We start from the raw sequence: 19703 nt of genomic DNA on the forward strand, positions 1-19703 counted from the left end.
AGTGAAAATGGTTCCCTTTCTTGTTATGATATTGTCCATATGTATCCAATGTTTATATGAGAATAAAGTATAAATTTAATCTACACAGACCTCAGCATACATTCTACATTAATTTTGCTGTATCCAGTTTTCATATCAGAAAATCCATTTAGAACCCGTTGTGGTTTTTTTTAAAGAAAGATAGAGCTTAATCATATTTAAAATAATGTTGAATTTTAAGAAAGGCATGAAGGTCCATGAAAGGTAGCATTTTTTCATAGATCTATATGTGTTTTTTCAATACCTATTTTTATAATAACTTATTGCCCGGGGATATTATAAAAGTATATGCAAAAATACAGAGGTCAAAAATATTTCAAAATTTTTTCTACAACTATGATTTTCCCTTTTGAATTGTCGGCGGGATATCAAAAACTATGGAACGCCACTGCTGCCTTATGATAATAATAACCATATCATTAAGGGTAGAGATATATCATGAAGAAAATGTTCTATACTATAACGGCATTTGGCTATAATACTCTGTCAATTTGCTATATCCCTAAGGTACATTTATATACTATAACGGCATTTGGCTATAATACTCTGTCAATTTGCTATATCCCTAAGGTACATTTATATACTATAACAGCATTTGGCTATAATACTCTGTCAATTTGCTATATCACTAAGGTACATTTATATACTATAACGGCATGTGACTATAATACTCTGTCAATTTGCTATATCACTAAGGTACATTTATATACTAAAAGGCATTTGGCTATAATACTCTGTCAATTTGCTATATCACTAAGGTACATTTATATACTATAACGGCATTTGACTATAATACTCTGTCAATTTGCTATATCACTAGGGTACATTTATATACTATAACGGCATTTGACTATAATACTCTGTCAATTTGCTATATCACTAAGGTTATTAGTTATCTTGGTGTAATCAGGGGTGTACAGAATTTTACACCGTTGTTGAAAATTCATACACCCTGAGGCGCAGCCGAATGGGTGTATGAATTTTCAACAACGGTGTAAAATTCCGTACACCCCTGATTACACCAAGATAACGAATTTATTTCTTATGAACAATTTCTTTACTCATTTTGAAACCAGGACGTAACATTGTAAAAATAATAATGAAAAAATTCCAGCGTAATTTTATTTTAATGTCCATGTTGCTGCACATTGTCAAATACTATTTTACTTTATTTTTGGAAAAATTCAGAAATTTTTTGTGTTCTTTTGAGTTTACAATAATAAAAAAAAAAAATTTTTTTTTTTTTTTTAGCATTTTCTTTTTATTATTTTTTTTTCTAAATTTTATTTTTTTTCCTTTATTTTGGGAAAATTTTATTTTTTAATTTTTTCTGGCAAAATTTTTTTTAAAAATATTTTGGCAAAATTTTATTTATTCCCGGGTGAACAAGGGTGGGGTGTTATTTACACCGGGGTAGTCAACCAATCAGATTGCAGTATTTTTGCTGCATAAGAAATAAACATTTATATACTTTAAAGGCATTTGACTATAATACTCTGTCAATTTGCTATATGACTAAGGTACATTTATATACTATAACGGCATTTGGCTATAATACTCTGTCAATTTGCTATATCACTAAGGTACATTTATATACTATAACGGCATTTTACTATAATACTCTGTCAGTTTGCTATATGACTAAGGTACATGTATATACTATAAGGGCATGTAACTATAATGCTCTGTCATTTTGCTATATCACTAAGGTGCATTTATATTAAAGACTGACGAAACAAGCAATGATTAATTTTTTTAAGGAAAAAAAAATATTGTTCTAAAATATTATTATATGATAATTTTCTACTCCATGCGCTAATTTTTCTTTTCCGGGCGCTTTTTCTTTTCCCGGGCGCTCTCTGGCGCTAACGGCCGCCTTTCTTTAATGAAAATGAAAAATCTAGCTTGAAAAGTGCAGAAAATGAATAATCTGTCCTCTTAGTTTACAAAAATAAATAACCGATCAAAAACAAATCCTTCTGCTCCCCCCCCTTAGAATATCAAATGATCGTCTCCTTATATCAGAAATACATATATGATATGACACAAAAACAGTTCCCATTACTTGTTATTTAAAGCCCGGTATTTTTTTCACAGCCGAAATTGCATGGCTATGTTTCTATCCACAAATAGTCCCTCTTCGACACTTTGATAGTCATTTTTTAACATACCAGATAAAACCAACCAAAATGTAAAAAGGTTACACTTTCACATACGCAAATGTTTAAAACCTGTGGACACACAGTGGCGGATTCACAACTTTTTGTAAGGGGGCCATTTGAGCTAAGGAGGGGCCGCTCCAGTCATGCTTCAGTGATTTCCTATATAAGCAACCAATTTTTTATCAACAAAATAGCCCCCCCCCCCCCCTTTCCAGTCTTTATTGTATGATATATTATCTTCATAACAAAGTGAAATGACAGAATAACATGAAAAGCTAACTTCATGTTGTATCAAAGTTACTTTATAGTATGTACATTTACCTTAGTGATATAGCAAATTGACAGAGTATTATAGTCAATGCCTTTAAAGTATATAAATGTACCTTAGTGATATAGCAAATTGACAGAGTATTATAGTCAAATGCCGTTATAGTATATAAATGTACCTTAGTGATAAAGCACATTGACAGAGAATTATAGCCAAATGCCGTCATAGTATATAAATGCACCTTAGTGATATAGCAAAATGACAGAGTATTATAGTCACATGCCGTTATAGTATATAAATGTATCTTAGTGATATAGCAAATTGACGGAGTATTATAGTCAAATGCCGTTATAGTATATAAATGTACCTAAGGGATATAGCAAATTGACAGAGTATTATAGCTAAATGCCGTTATAGTATATAAATGTACCTTAGTCATATAGCAAATCGACAGAGTATTATAGCCAAATGCCTTTAAAGTATATAAATGTACCTTAGTGATATAGCAAATTGACAGAGTATTATAGCCAAATGCCGTTATAGTATATGAATGTACCTTAGTTATATAGCAAATTGACAGAGTATTTTAGCCAAATGCCGTTATAATATATAAATGTACCTTAGTGATATAGCAAATTGACAGAGTATTATAGCCAAATGCCGTTATAGTATAGAACATTTTCTTCATGATATATCTCTACCCTTAATGATATGGTTATTATTATCATAAGGCAGCCGTGGCGTTCCATAAAAAACAGACAAAATCAAACGATTATCCTAGACTGTGAAAGTATCAGCCAACGGAAGGAATATAAAACCTGCTAATGCTGGGGATAAAATCTCGAAAGCCATGCTTGTGAAAATTTCCAACGAATGAATTATCTCTATTTATTCGATACCGGATCGCCTAAAATTGACGATCTGGCACAAACAGGAAAATAAGTCTAAAAACTTGTGAGAAGATACTTTTTTTTTTTAACACATACTATAAAAAAAAGAATGATACTATCGTAGAAGCAAATACTTCGGAACACCAAATGACTTCGTCCCGGTAAATCTTTTCAAAATGCATCAATACAACATAGCTAGTTCTTAGTGCATGTGTTGAAACAGTCGTACAGGGTATTTTGTAACTCTAAATTTTGTAGGCATGAATGCGAAGTTAGATGTCCAAAGTGTCAAAATGTGCATGCAAATAAATGAGAGAAAAAACAATCTTTCATACGACCGGATTGAACAGTAACTGTTTCTACAACTCATAGTGTACCCCTATTCATTAAATCAGGTGTCAAATTGTTTCCTTTTTGGGTGACCATATTCTGACAAATATTAAGAATTTGGTGTTTATTTAATTGGATATCTTCTTTGATTTAATTTTATTCTATTTAGTACCAGCTCGTGCATGCGCATTAAAAATACATAAAAGAAGACAGAACCGTATGATGAAAATTTTCTGTGCCTTCGAGAATTTTTTTCTAGATCACATGTAGCTTTTTATAATCTCTCTATCTACTTTGGCATGACAAAACTTTGCTTGAGTTCATTAGTTAAATTAAATTTTATTGACACTTTATTAAGCAAGTTTTCCGTTGCTGCTGCATCATACCTTTAGTCATTGTAGTATTCTTTATTGACTATAAAATAAGACGTAGGTTCAACGGAATAATTGTAAAACTGTACTTAGATTGAATGACATACTAGTATACATTTTTTTACAGAGATTAAACCTTGTTCACAGATGAAGAAACAACGTGTTTCTATAAAGCCATGCCGTTTTTAGCTGACCTAGCAAAGATAACCGAATGGTTGTATTTATGTGGCGCCAGTGGAGTAACAAACGAAAAATTACGAGACGCCGGAATCACTGAAGTAATAAATTGTACTCTAGATGTTCCGAATGTTGACTTACCGGAAATAAAGACAACACGAATAAAAATCGACGATTCGCCGCACGCTCCGTTGCAAAAACATTTTGAGAGTGTGGCAGACCATATTGACTCTGTAAGGGATAATGGCGGGAAAATTCTTGTTCATTGTGTGGCTGGGGTCAGTAGGTCAGTAACACTGTGCATAGCTTACTTAATGAAATACCAGAAATTGACCTTGGTCCAAGCACACGAAGAAGTCATCAACAGAAGGCCGATTATAAGACCAAACATGGGATTTTGGAAACAGTTGATCGAATACGAGAAGAGTTTATATGGGAAGAATACGGTGGAAATGGTACCATCACCTATCGGTTTCATTCCAGATATTTATCAAGATCAAACGAGAAATATGTGGGCGTTCATCTAACTGATGGGCGAATAAACACGATGCAGATATGTTATCGGGGATTGTGTTATGCACATGTTTGGAGAAGTTAGTAAATAAGATTTTTAAAAAATAAATCTGTAAAAAAGATTTTCAAAAAAATTACGGTTGTGATGGCAAATTTTGATAGCCGACTGATAACCAGGTTAGCATCAGATTTGTGAATATGTCTATGAACATGATAAAAAATGAGTTCCAGAAAGTTTTCTTATCTTACATTTATTTCGGAGAAAATTACACCAAGTTTGATTGAGTGACATTAAAAAAGGGGAAAGGTAAGGACGAATGACCATTCAACAACCCTTTTCTAAATATGTATTTAGATATTTATGATAGGTCTGTTAACAAAACAATTGATGTAAAATTTTCAGTACATTTTGATTTATAAATAAACTCATCACAGATACCAGGATTAAATTGTGTAAATTGCGCGTTTCGTCTACAAAAGTCTCATCAGTGACGCTCGAATCCAAAAAAGTTAAAAAGGCCAATTAAAATACGAAGTTGAAGAGCATTGAGAACCAAAATTCCTAAAAGTTTTGCCAATTACAGCTAAGGTAGTCTATTCCTGAGGTAGAAACGCCTTAATAATTCAACAAGTAAAAAGTTTGTAACAGTTAATTTATAAATATGACAAGAGTATTGTGTTATTTTATAATAGTGATATTTGGCGTTTTTTTTTGGGGGGGGGGACACAATAACTGTGATGCCATTGAATAGGCATCGAAGTTCTTCTTCTTCGTTTTGTTTTTGTTTTTGTGTCTCTTTCTTATTTTTTTTTAAAGACGATTACATTTTGTGATAATGTTGATTATTTCTCTATATTACAAGTCTTTTTAAACGTTGTTGTGACAATGTGTTTTGAGCTAGGTTTTTGGTAATGATGTCGAAGTTTTCACGGGATTCGCTCATTTACATTGGATTTCTTTGCTTTCACAGAGTTTTCCAAAACGATATGCACTATCATTAATTTAAGAATAAAATCCTTTCGCTATAAATGCATTTTGAACTGTTGTGTTTAAGGGAGGGATATTTTTCCTTGGTGTCTACAATCAAAAATAATTTCTTTTAAGGCCTACTCGGTTCGAAAATTGCGTTATTTGCGTTTTACACACATGCCATTCCAAAGATCTAACGTTCCTCTTCCAAATAGTGTAGCATTATTATATTTTATGTACCTACAAGTGCCCGAAAATAGAAGGAATACTCGAAGAACAACATTCATATTTTACCCGTCTACACAAAAAATACATTTTTTTCTTGTTGGTATTAGGAAAACTGATTGACAAAACTAAATAAAAACCAATAAGCTATCTGAAACTTGATGTCTGCAGTGCTTTAAATAGTCTTTAAACAAAAAAAAAACACATGATCTTCCTGTATTTTTCTTATCTAAGGCTGATTTTTGGTGTCAGGTACGTGAAATCAGAAAACGTCACGAACATTTTGCGTAGCGTCAATAGGAATTTTTATTAGGATGTAACACTTCCATGGTTATACTTATATATGTGACATCATAAGAGTGTATGAAGACAGTTTTTGCCCCACCGCCGACGATCGTAAGAAAGCAGAAAGAATACAGGAGTTTTCTACAGGTACAGTCCAACTTCCAAAGCCAGATGTTTGCAAAGAAAGCATTTTGTTAAGGTTTTAAAGGGGTACTAGATACGAGATATATATATAAAAAAGTGATTTATTTTGTTCGATCATAAATGAAAGTGAAATAGTGAAATAACAATTCGCCTTTAGCAACTAGTATGGTAAAATTTTGTCAAAATTAGCTAAGAAACATCGAAAATGAATTAGTCACTTGCAAGTGAATAATTCGACCTCATTAAATCCGTATTCATGTGAACTTCAGTTTAATTCCTTAGCTAGAGGATAACGCATGAATTATACGTTTTCAATTGTTAAAAGAAAACAGTTTAACATTAAAAGTGAAACAATGGGAAACTCATTGATTGACTGATTCGGAGCATATATTTTAACCTACAATATGAAATCAAACAGACCTAGAAAAATCTAAAGTGCACAAATTCGCTATCTATGTATATCTATATTTCTGTTCATATCAGGTAATAATATAACATCTTTACATAGATTATGTTAAGTCCAAAACGTTACTACAGACAAGGGCATAGTAAACAATTCGTGATGTATACTAGTACACACCGTTATATTGTGTCAAAAGGAACATAGCCATAAAAAGGAAAATTAACAACAGAGAACGAAAAAAACGTCCCTTTTATGTTTTATTTTTGTTTAGAGTTTCCCGGTGTAAAACTGAAATATCTAAAGCTAGATAAGGACACTTATTGCTGTTAATTTTTATTTATTAAAGGTAAGTTCTTTTGTGTATTTTTTTGCTGTATATTTAGATAAATCTTGGTCATTTAACGAAAAAATATCATCAAGATAACTTAAAGTGTTATTGAATTTACTGAGTTTGGCCCTAAACTTATAATCATAAGAGTACAGATTAAGTTTGCTGTTAAAGAAGAGGTGCCATTGATTCCAATAGAAATACTTACAACCTTTCGATAAACTTAATTGTCAAAACGTACATGAGAGTTGTGTCATTGGCACTCATACCACATCTTCTTTAATTAATAAATGTTGCAACGGAGAAAATTAACAGCTTTAAGTTTCATCCAAACTCCATTAAGTATATTTACCTGTTTAATTAGAGTAGACATATTTAAATGAATTGCAGGCAATACATTTGAAATCAGATTTTTCAAACGACTATTTAATTAAACAAAGGAGTAGGTTCAGTAAGACCCCTTTTTGGCCCCAAAATATAGCAGTTTTACAAAATTGTTAAAATATAAACCTTTAGTTATTTATTGGACAATAGAATGCTTCTGCTACATAAATATGGGCTTTTTTTGACAATGCAATGCACATATATCCGGTACTAGCACCATTAAGTCATGCTAAATTACTGAAATCCTCATAATTCTAGCATTTTAGTTAAATTTTAGACGGTTTTCGTGTAAAACGAAAGTGGCCGCATTCGTATTCATCCCTAATATTGAAATGTAAGTTGTATTTTATGATAATACATAACATATATAAAGGTTGAGGATGAACACGGATGCGGCCACTTTCATTTTCACCAAAAACCATCTGAAAAGTGACATTTTTTGGCATATTAGGTAGATTTTTCATATTTGAGCTTGAATCGGATCGTTTTTAATGACTAAATCTGTTAAAATCTTTCACATAAACTAATTAATTCAAATAAAATAGACACTTAAGTGTTTAAAAAGTGGTCAAAATCTTTCGTCAGATGAACCTGAAATTTGAGGCCAAAATCAGTCCTTACCGGACCTACTCCTTTGTGTTTGTTTGTCAAGATTGTATAAGGAAATGTAGTGTTTAGACTGGAAAATGTAATTCTGTCAACCGAATCAAAAGGACAAAGAAAAGCACGTAATTTACCAAAAAGTCCGAAGATATTTTTTACACTCTAAAAAAATAAATTCCACTTCATTTTATATTTATTATGTTTTATCAAAAAAGTTAATGATTAGTTTTTCGATAGTATAGTTAAACTGCTTACTATTATGATTTATGATATAGTTGTTCAATTGTTTCTAGATATAAAAATTAAAGCACCCACAAGATCTGACACTTCGGAGATATTTTGGTACGTTTCCGATGAGAGAAAACCTACACAAGTACACACCTTTAAGATGTACACATTCTAAACCTTCAGAGAAAACATTTCATTCCGCTTTAGCAGACATAAAGTGGAATTGTCTAATATATGTAAAGGTTACTTTAATGCACCTGCATTAAAAACTTTCACCACATCACAATTTTTTGGAAGAGGTTTTATATATTATTATACAATATTGACATTTAATATTAGAACATAGTGTTTATGAATCCAACAAAAAGGATTGGAAATATATTGGAGGTATTACACTGTCCGTCCATCCGTTTGTATTTTCATGTGCATTTTAAGCACAAATAACCTAAACGACTCAACGAATATTGATTCAAACAACTGTAGGTGTGGCGAAATAATCGTATTTACTTCAAGTCTGTCTTTCCCTGTTCATGTGCCTTGTAAACAAAGGCAACAATATCATACCGCTGTTCTAAAATCATAAATGGATTGAGAGAAAACTAATCCGGGTTACAAACTAAAACAGGGGGAAACAACAAAACAGAAACACTAAAGTGCAACAAAAAAACCATACGACAATGTAACACACAGAAACGAACTATAAAATAACAACTGCCATGTTCCTGATTTGGTACAGAACGCTTTAAGAACAAATGGTGGATTGAACCTGGTTTAATGGCTAGCCAAACCTCGCGCTTTTATGGCAATGTTAAATATAAAGCTAAAAGGACAATATAACATGACAGGACTACAGTACAAATAAATGCAAGAACCTTGAGGACAGAGAAATACACAGATACACAGTATAATGATACATTTCGACAGGCTAATAGTTATCAAAGGTGCCAGGCTTAGGATTTAATACGCAAGACGCACGTTTCGTCTACCTAAAACTCATCATTGACGCTCAGATAAAAAAAAGTCAGAAAGCCAAACAAGTATAGGCATACTTTATTTGGAAACACTCATCCACATATTTACATGAATAACAAGATGCAACATACATAGTCATTATTATGGGTACTACAGCACATTGTTAACATATATCATATTGATTACAATAAGTTTAAAGTGAAAGAGCACTGCTGACCCAAACAAGTTGTGCCAAATACGGCTAAGGTCATCTTTGCCTGGGATAAGAAAATTCTTAGTATTTAGAATAATTCGTAAATTTGCAAATAGTAAATTTATCCGAAAAATGACCATATTATTGATTTTCATGTCAACACCGAAGTGTTGACTAACCACGGCTGAAAGTTTATATGCATAAACAAATATAATCCGATCCAATATGCGGGGTGTATACTTTTATGAGTTAGCTAAAAGCTTCAATATACTTCAGATGCCCTTAGATTATAAAAGAGGGACTAAACCTTTAGTCTACGATAGGGAAACATTGTCAACAGTTCAACATTATAACAAAAAGGAGCGCTAAATAATTTTTTCATTTAACACAAATATATATTAAATTTTGCAAAAATAGTTAAAGTATATTAAAATTTAAGTTGGTTTTAAGAACCTGTTTATGAACTTTTGAATAATTAACATGTATATAAAGACCGCTAAATAAACTACTGAGATATGGGTCATACTATATCATGTAAGTATATTATATTATGAGATCGTGAAATAAAACGTACAACAGTATATGGTGTATTCTATTTTATATAATTAGGCAATATTCTAAGTGCTTATATAATTAATTCTTTAAAGTCGCATCGAATACTTTGCACGAACCAGTATCAGTTAGCACAATTAGACGGTTGTTCTTTTTATCAAAATATAACGCCCTTCGATCTAAATGTTGTGACTCTGGAAATATCAATTTTCGTTGTTTTCCGTCGTGTGATATAATAATGATATTTTTATCCTTATAACTTGGTATATAACAATTACCCCAATTTTCTACTGCTATTTGTATACCACCATCTTGTCTGCCGATATTCATATTGTCTTGCCATAGTAGCTCACCATTCAGATTAAAACAACTAGCGACTTTTGATAAACACAAAATCTTATTCGTATGAACAACAAATGATCTTATACATTGAACATCAATTAGGAAATTAATGGTTTTAACCAAAAAACCATTCATGTCCAGCACAGCAATGTTCATGTCTGAAGTTAAAAGATATAGTAATTCTTCACAACAAGATAATCTCAAACATGGGAAAAATAGACTCTTTGTTATATGCTCAGTACGTTTCGTTTTCACATGAACACTTAAAATGTCATTCTTTCTCAAAACAGCAACACAGTTTTTGTTAATAATCGAAACATCTTTAATCACATACTCTGAATCCTTAGATGACTTGTTTAGATGTGTGCTCTTGGCTAAAGTGACATTTTTTTTGTTCAAAAGAACCACTATTAATACTGTATATAAGAAGTCCCGTTCCTGTTTTATTAGAGATTGTTACTTTCTCATTTACACATACAAAGTTGGCACTTGTCATTTATCTATCTTGGAAGGGAAAGGTGAATTCATTTGACAACCTGATTTGATTAATATTGCCAACAGCAATTGGAACTTGAGCCTGTTTATTTTTTTCATCTTGAAACATATAAGGTTTAGTATTCAGTACGATTTTGAGCTTTTCTATTTCATTAACTTGAATGTGAACTAGTTCACTTGATTCATAATGCAGTAATACTATTGTCATATCACTTAAATATGTTCTAAATTTTTTATCTGCCTTCATTATCCCTTTGACAAAATTACGCATAAACATGAATGCTTTACGTTCTGAACAATATTCTTTAACTTGGTGTATTTGAATGTCAATTTTATAAATTTTCAATCTAATCGTTTCCATTTTTGTTACATTCTTTTCTGTTTCATAAATGCAATTTTCGTACTTTAATTTCAGATAATTTAATGTGGTATTCATGATTTCATTGCTTGTAGGAACCCCTCTATACGTATTATTTATTGCCGATGTTATTCGAGTGTTTTTAAGCTTAATGTTTAATGACGTATTTCCAAGATCTGAAAGAACTTGATTAACTTTATAAATCAGCTCTTGTGCGTTTGATACTAAATTTTCAAATACGATTGACGATGTAATATTTAAGAGTAACAATGTCATCACAATTTGTGTGATCCACCCTGACACAATCAACACAGATTATTTGTTGATGGCAAAAGAAATTTAATTCCCGGACCTGTTCATTGCATGTAATTTTTTGTGGAATGTTCGGTGGAAAATGTTTCATACTATTGTTTAACGATAGTATTGTGTGATTAGCTAAAGGTGGTGTAGCCGTATGGTACATAGAGCAGGTGTTGCAATAAAGTTTCTCGTAGTCTTTACACCACTTTTCTGCTGCAGTAGTCACGTTTCTATTATTACATGTTCGACAGGATCCTAAAGTGAATTCTTCTGCAGTTTCTGTTCCTAGAGAAAAAAACATGTAAGGAAGACTTAATAGGTCAATTGTTTGGCATTAACAATATTAACACCATATGGATTTTGGTAAAATGTGTAAACATTACCTGATATATATTCTCAAAAATACTATTGAAAAAATCTTTAGCAACAAAAATGGTGAAACTGTTGAATGGATATTTTAGAAAAATTATCAAATATATCTATTTGGTATGACATAAATTGTTTGATGCAAGTTATATGCATAGCTTTGATTTCTACCCTTGTCTGGCTTAACTTTTGGTCTTTTTTGGTTTTGTCCGCTCTTTGTATTTGTTTTTTTCTCTTCAAAAAATAGGGTCGCGAACGTCACTGAAGGACTTTATTTGTCAAAATGTCGTTTATTTTATTACAAATACGTTTTTGTTGTAAATCATTCCGACCTGTATATGGTTGGTTATTATCAACCTGATTTATTTGTTGGTTGAAACTAGCTAATATTTTTCTTTTGTGCTTTCAAGATAAGCAATACCCATAGTTAAAGTTAAAATGATTATGAATACTTTTCTGAACTAGTGGAATTGTTAGTTCTTCAAACATATTTTACGGCAACTAGTGTTGACTGTCTTGCTTCGCCCGATTTAACAAATACCTAACAGACTGGCGAGAATAATATAATTTCTATGGTATGATTTATCAATATGGTCAACAGCATTTGATAAAATTTAACATTGTTGTTTTATTTTTAGTGTAAACTTCATTAAACTATAAACTTATTTGCATACAAAATTGACTTTTGTGACACAAAATTTACTTTTGTGACAAAAATGAATTTTGTGTTAAATGTTCATTTCTGTTTAACAAACTCAATTTTGTCTATACAAAAATAAACACAAAATTGAAACTGAAATCATTTTTGTTGAACAAAACTCACTTGTGTCCGTATAAAATTGAATTTCGAGTACAAAACCATAAGAGTCCCACTCGGCGCCCCGTATTAGCTTGTCAAAGAAAGTAATTAAGACACTTTCAACTTTCAGAAGTATTGATAATGTTAAGTCTATGTGATTCGGTAGGCATTTGTTTTACCATTGTCCCATCTATTTTCCATTACGAAGGATTGGTAGTACTCAATCATGGTTCTTCGGCTATGTATTACTTGATTTATTTCACTTCACTGGGCGGAGTATAACCCGTTCGCGCATCAAAGACCAGTCCATCTATAGATAGGTGTTTTTGAATAAACTAATTAATGAAGTGTTCAGTTATGGTCATTGATCCGGTTAATATATGTAAACACATTTTTCTTATAAAACGGTGTTTAAAAACATGTAAAAACTGTTTCATTTCGGAATTTGTGCTTTTGAAAGTAAACTATGACAATAGCAGTTGCAAAATATTCATATGTCGTTATTCTATAACTTTTTAAAATACTTTTAACTTCCTCTTAGATGCGGATTTGCCGCCCCCTTGTTTGTGGAATAAAAACACATTTGTTTGATTATGCGCAAGGGGATAAGTTGTAAATAGAATCGATCATAATTAAGGAAGGAATAATTGGCTTTAAATATTTACTTTTGTATATATATTTTTTATGATTTTATGATCAAAGATACCAGGATTATACTTTAATACGACAGACGCGCGTTTTGTCTAAATAAGACTCATCAGTGACGGTCAGATTAAAAATAGTTATAAATCAAACAAGAACAAAGTTTAAGGTAAGCTCTTCCTGGGATAAGAAAATCCTTAGTTTTTCAAAAAAAATCAAAGTTTTGTTTACCGGAAATTTATATAATGACCATATAATCAACCATCAGTGGCATCGACCCAGTGGTGTAAATAATTATCAAAGGTACCAGGATTATAATTTAAAGGGAAAATTCGCGATTTTTACTTATAGTCTAGATATGTTCATTATGATATAATAGTTATCAAAGGTACCAGGATTATAATTTAGAACTCCAGACGCGCGTTTCCTCTACATAAGACTCATCAGTGACGTTCATATCGAAATATATATTAAGCCAAAAAAGTACAAAGTTGTAGAGCATAAAGGACCCACAATTCCAAAAAGTTGTGCCAAATGCGGCTAAGTTAATCTATGCCTGGGATAAGAAAATCCTTAGTTTTTGGAAAAAATCACAGTTTTGTAAACAGAAAATTTGTAAAAATGACCACATTAATGATATTCATGTTTACACCAAAGTGTTGACAACTGGGCTGATACCCTCGGGAACGAAACGTCCACCTGCAGTGAAAATACGTTTTCTCCTGGTATTGCATGACGGCGGATATAGATTACAACCAGTTAAAGTCTTTGTCTTTAATCATACCTTAACGTAATCGTAAGCGCGCCGATGGCTAATGTTATATCTAATAACCATCCGATGATAAGAAAATAAAACGCATAAACATGCAGCTGTTTACATTCATCAGCTAAATTTTCTATATTTGTCTTATATATTTCGATTTATTTTTGTAGACAGCACAACAAATCCGGTCAATAGTCTAATTCGGTAGGTCACATCCATGAAAGGGAGGGGATTGTTATTCTCTTTATTTTGTAGAGAATAAAGTATCTTATTATCTGATCTCGGTACGTCTTAACACTGCGAAGGACTTCTTAGTGCACTAAGGACTAATAACATGCCACTAAGGACTAATAACATGCCACTAAGGACTAATAACATGCCACTAAGGACTAGATGGAGTGCTGTTACATGTAAAAAATGTTTTATGGTAGAAATTGATGTTTAATGCATACATTTCAAATTTTATAGAAAAAAAATCATAAATAAACAAGATATTCAACATTATTTAGGCACGTTCCCGTTTTTCTTTAATATGCCGAAAATCAATGAACCGTTTGGCACGTGCAGAATAACATAACAACTGATTAAACAATCATGATCTTTTCATATTTTAAGTAATAAACAATTGTATCGAAAAGATTTATGCTAAATATACTCAATTAAATGTGTTGTTCTTATTAAAAATTATTAAAAGGACAAATAATTTTGTTTTTGTTTTATTGTAATACTTGGGGGTTCAATTTATCTGCCTTACGTACTTGTACAGGTGTCTTTATAGGGGCTTCACTTGCAAGTTTACAGGCCGAAATGGGTGACAGTTCCTAAAAGAAAGAAGAAAAGAATTAATTACAAAATATAAAAAAGAAGATGTGGTATGATTGGCAATGAGACAACTATCTACAAAAGACCAAAAATGACACAGACATTAACAACTATAGGTTATCGTACGGCCTTCAACAATGAGCAAAGCCCATACCGCATAGTCAGCTATAAAAAGCCCCGATAAGACAATGTTACAAAAAGCATATTTATATATTATGAGTTTTGATGATTTCCATCCAGCTAAAAATATGTTTACAAAACGACTTTGACCATCAATACTTTCGAAACCGTATTAAACCGAAGCAAAAACCATTCTATTGTGTAGCACATACACCATAACATTGGGCATAAGATATATTACTCTGGTGACAAATTTATTATTTACAAGAAATAATTACAAAATACACTTGTAAAAAATACTTCTTCATTTTGAAAAACAAATATTAATTAACAATTCATTTATTAGTATCCAACTTTACTAATTTGAGAAAAGATCTTTCCTTAATCTTTCCTTTGCCAACAAAGGTCTCGATGGCGTCAACTTAGGCAATATCCATCATCATAAATAAGTTCAATCGAAAATACCTCCTTATTTCAGAGACCAGTCTGTACCAATCATTTCTTATACCTATACCAAAACTATTGCAACTAAAATTTTCAATTACATACACGTTTTGCAGGATCTCGATATTAACGACTTCAAGTCTTAACCTCCTGATTGCACTTGTGCTAGTTCCCAATTCACATATAATCCTGCTGGCAACGTTATTACCGGTGACCTCAACATCAGTGGCGGATCCAGAAATTTTCATAAGTGGGTGCCCACTTACTGACCTAAGAGGGGGCCCGCTCTAGTCACGCTTCAGTGATTCCCTATATAAGCAACCAATTTTTTTCCCAAAAAGGGGGGGTCCGGGCCCCCTGCCCCCCCTAAATCCGCCTCTGAACATTGCTAATAACATTTCGCTACGAAATGTGTTATCAAAAGATCCGAAATATCGTGAGCCTAAATCCATCAATTAGAAATACAACTTTAAAATTTTGATGAATTCAGTTGAGGATTATGCCAGGCAATGGGCTAAGCGCGAGAAGGAAGATGTAGACACTCTTTCCGAATTGATTAAGGCAATGAGGTCGTCGATACAAATCAGAATTAAGAAACTGAATGGGTCTATCAATGCCCATGCTACGTCAATCTTTAAAGACCCAAATGTTGCAAAACACCTATCCTACCTCCATGACAAATATGTTGTTGTCCCCGCAGATAAAGCCCCAAACAACATCGTTTTTGTGTGTAAAACTCATTACATTACCTGCTTGATAAACGAATGAAGTATTGACAATTCACTTGGAAACTCAACATATACCCTCACGACACTTACCAAAGAGGAAATTCTGGATAATCATAGGTCTGTTCTGTGTTCCTTTGAAATTTCAACCAAAGATGAAGAACTGAATCTTCCATCACTGTATTGGATACCTAAACTACATAAGTGTCCTTACAAACAACGGTATATTGCTGGGTCTTCCAAGTGCTCCACGAAACCTCTATCTGAATTATTAATATCTATTTTATCAGCAATCAAAGACGGGCTTCAAAGTTATCATGAAACTGCCTATTCTAGAGGGGGCGTGAATCAGATGTGGATACTTAAAAATTCCAAAGATCTTTTAGAGTACATACAATCTAACTCTCTTTCATCTTGTAACAGTATTAAAACATTTGAATTTTCTACTCTTTACACTTGTATTCCACATTCCAAACTAAGAGACAAATTAAAAGAGTTGGTATTGCTTTGCTTCATAAAAAAGAATGGCCAACGTAGATACAAGTATCTTGTCTTAGGGAGGGATAAATCCTACTTTGTAAAGGATCACTCTGATTCAAACAAAAAAATCTCTGAAACTAATATTATCAAGATGCTTGATTTCTTGATTGACAAAATATTTGTTACGTTCGGAGGACGTGTTTTTTCAACAGACTGTCGTTATTCCAATGGGAACAAACTGTGCCCCTCTACTTGCCGACTTGTTTCTTTATTATTATGAGGCTGACTTCATGCAGAAACTTCTTAGGAAGAAAGATAAGAAGTTAGCAATATCTATATTCTTTCACTTAATAATTCAAAATTTGGTGACTATGTGGAACGCATCTATCCCATCGAGCTAGAGATAAAGGATACTACAGATACAGTTAAGTCAGCCTCATATCTTGACTTACATCTAGAAATTGACAATGAGGGTTGGTTGAAAGAAAAACTTTACGGCAAAAGAGATGATTTCAGCTTTCCAATTGTGAACTTTCCAATTTTAAGTAGCATCATTCCAGCAGCACCTGCATACGGTGTATATATCTCCCAATTGATACGATATTCCCGTGCTTGCATTTCCTATCATGATTTTCTTGATAAAGGGCTGCTTCTCACAAGGAAGCTATTAAACCAAGAGTTCCAAATGGTGAAGTTGAAATCATCCCTCGTAGATTTTACGGATATGTTCCTTGCGTCGTAACTACAATCCCCATCCCTTTCATGAATGTGACCTACCGAGTTAGACTATTTACCGGATTTGTTATCACATAAGCAACAAGACGTATGCCACATGTGGAGCAGGATCTGCTTACTCTTCCGGAGCACCTGAGATCACCCCTAGTTTTTTGGTGGGATTCGTGTTCTTTATTCATTAGTTTTCTATGTTGTGTCATGTGTGCTGTTGTTTGTTTGTCTTTTTCATTTTTAGCCATGGCGTTGTCAGTTTGTTTTAGATTTATTAGTTTGACTGTCCCTTTGGTTTCTTTCGTCCCTTCTTTACTAAACTTGTCGACTAAACACAACAGATAGCAGGATTTGGAGAGATCCGTTTGCGCCAAAAATGCGTCCTTTTGCGCAACAACTCTTTTCTCCAATTCTACGTTTGCGCCACCTGTTTTAAAATTACATGGTATCATTTGCGCCAAAAATAAAACATACGAATGCGCCAACTAGAAGAAAAATTACTTCCCTTCTCCTGTCTTCGGAAAATGTTTCCTTTTCTGAAACATACTTTCTTCTTACTACTGCTGCATGGGTACTATGTAGTAGCTTGTAGCTTCACTTTATTGTCCAAAACGACAAATATTGAAGGATGAAATGCATAAAAACATTTCATAATAATTCTTGTGGAATTTTTCTGCTCCATTACTGGAACGTCTTGCGGTAGATAGAGTTACAGTCCATTTGGATGGTGGCAACAAAGCACTATGTAATTAACATATGTGTCTAAAACAAAGCAAAGCAATAAGTTTTATTCTCTCTCTGTACATGAACTGTCTAATGCATTTCAAGTCATTTCTCTCCAGATGTTCATCTTAATGGGGAAATATCTCCGAACATATGATACTTTTTAAGCCAAAAATATGAATAAAAATTAATCATAAGAATTTATGACAGATATGTGTACAGGTAAATTGGCGCAAATGAGTTATGAATATTGGCGCAATTGATACATTTGGAAAACAAAATTTGGCGCAAATGATACCCCTGAAAACTGTAATTGCCGCAAAAGGACTGCTGTCGCAGGATTCCCGTGTAATCAGTTATGTAGTTTGACACGTGTCAAACGGTTCATTGATTTTCGGCATATCAAAGAAAAACAGGCACGTGTCTAAATAATGTTGAATATCTCGTTTATTTATGATTATTTTTCTATAAAATTTGAAATTTATGCATCAAATATCAATTTTTACTATAATATGAAAAGAAATTACATGTAACAGCACCCTATCTAGTCTTTAGTGGCATGTTACAAGTCCTTAGTGCACTAAGGACTCCTTAGCAATGTTTAGACGCACCCGCTAACTTTGACTTCCACAAATCGGGAATGGGGAGGGGGCAATTAAACATTTTCGTGGAAGGGTTAGCAACTGTGATATTGAACCTATTCATATATTTTGCATGACACAAATGCATTCCGAATGTATACAGAAAAAAACAAGACAGAAAGTCAAATCCTTGATTAATAAAATTTGTTTCCGTTACCATATATGAGGGTATAAACGGGATGTACTGATTAGCAAAACGGGACCAAAAATTATAGAAAACGGAAGAATAGAAGCTGAAATATATAATTAAAAGTAAAATTGAAATGTAACACGGCGAGAAAGCCTCTTATAACCTATCTTAAATTGTGTTACCACAAATAATACAAGTCATAAAGATATCTGGTCCGACCTTTAATTTCATGTGTATTTCTATTGTCATAGCTTTTATTTGGTACAATCTGAACAAAAAAATAATCTGGAAGATATTCTGTAATTAAGACTGGTGGATATGTTTTATTTACATTTTGAATTTTTCCAAATTACCAAAAGTCTAAAATAAATAGTTCACAGAGCATGAGGTAGATAATATGTAGGTTTGTTTCGTGTGTATTTTAGTCCAAATGCCATATAATTAACTATCGATTTGACCTCAGATGATCATATAAGCGATGTAAACATGAATAAAGATGTGAATAGATTAAACCAACACGTGCAATTGCATTTTTTTTTAGGTCTGTTTGAGTTTATAGATTAAAAATATATGTTTCTCATTGTTTTTAACCGTATAAAAATTATTTTATATGGATCGAATCAGTTATCAAATGATTTACCGTAGTTTCACTTTCATTGTTGACATTCGTTTTCTTTAAATAACCAGTACACGTACAATGCATGCGTTGTCAATCTCTAGCAAAGCGTTAAGGTTTATGACCCCTTCTGTAGCCATTTATGTACGAATTTTTCAAACTTCAATTGTATCA

The sequence above is a fragment of the Mytilus galloprovincialis genome, chromosome 10 (assembly GCF_965363235.1).
Source record: "Mytilus galloprovincialis chromosome 10, xbMytGall1.hap1.1, whole genome shotgun sequence".
Lineage (NCBI taxonomy): Eukaryota > Metazoa > Mollusca > Bivalvia > Mytilida > Mytilidae > Mytilus > Mytilus galloprovincialis.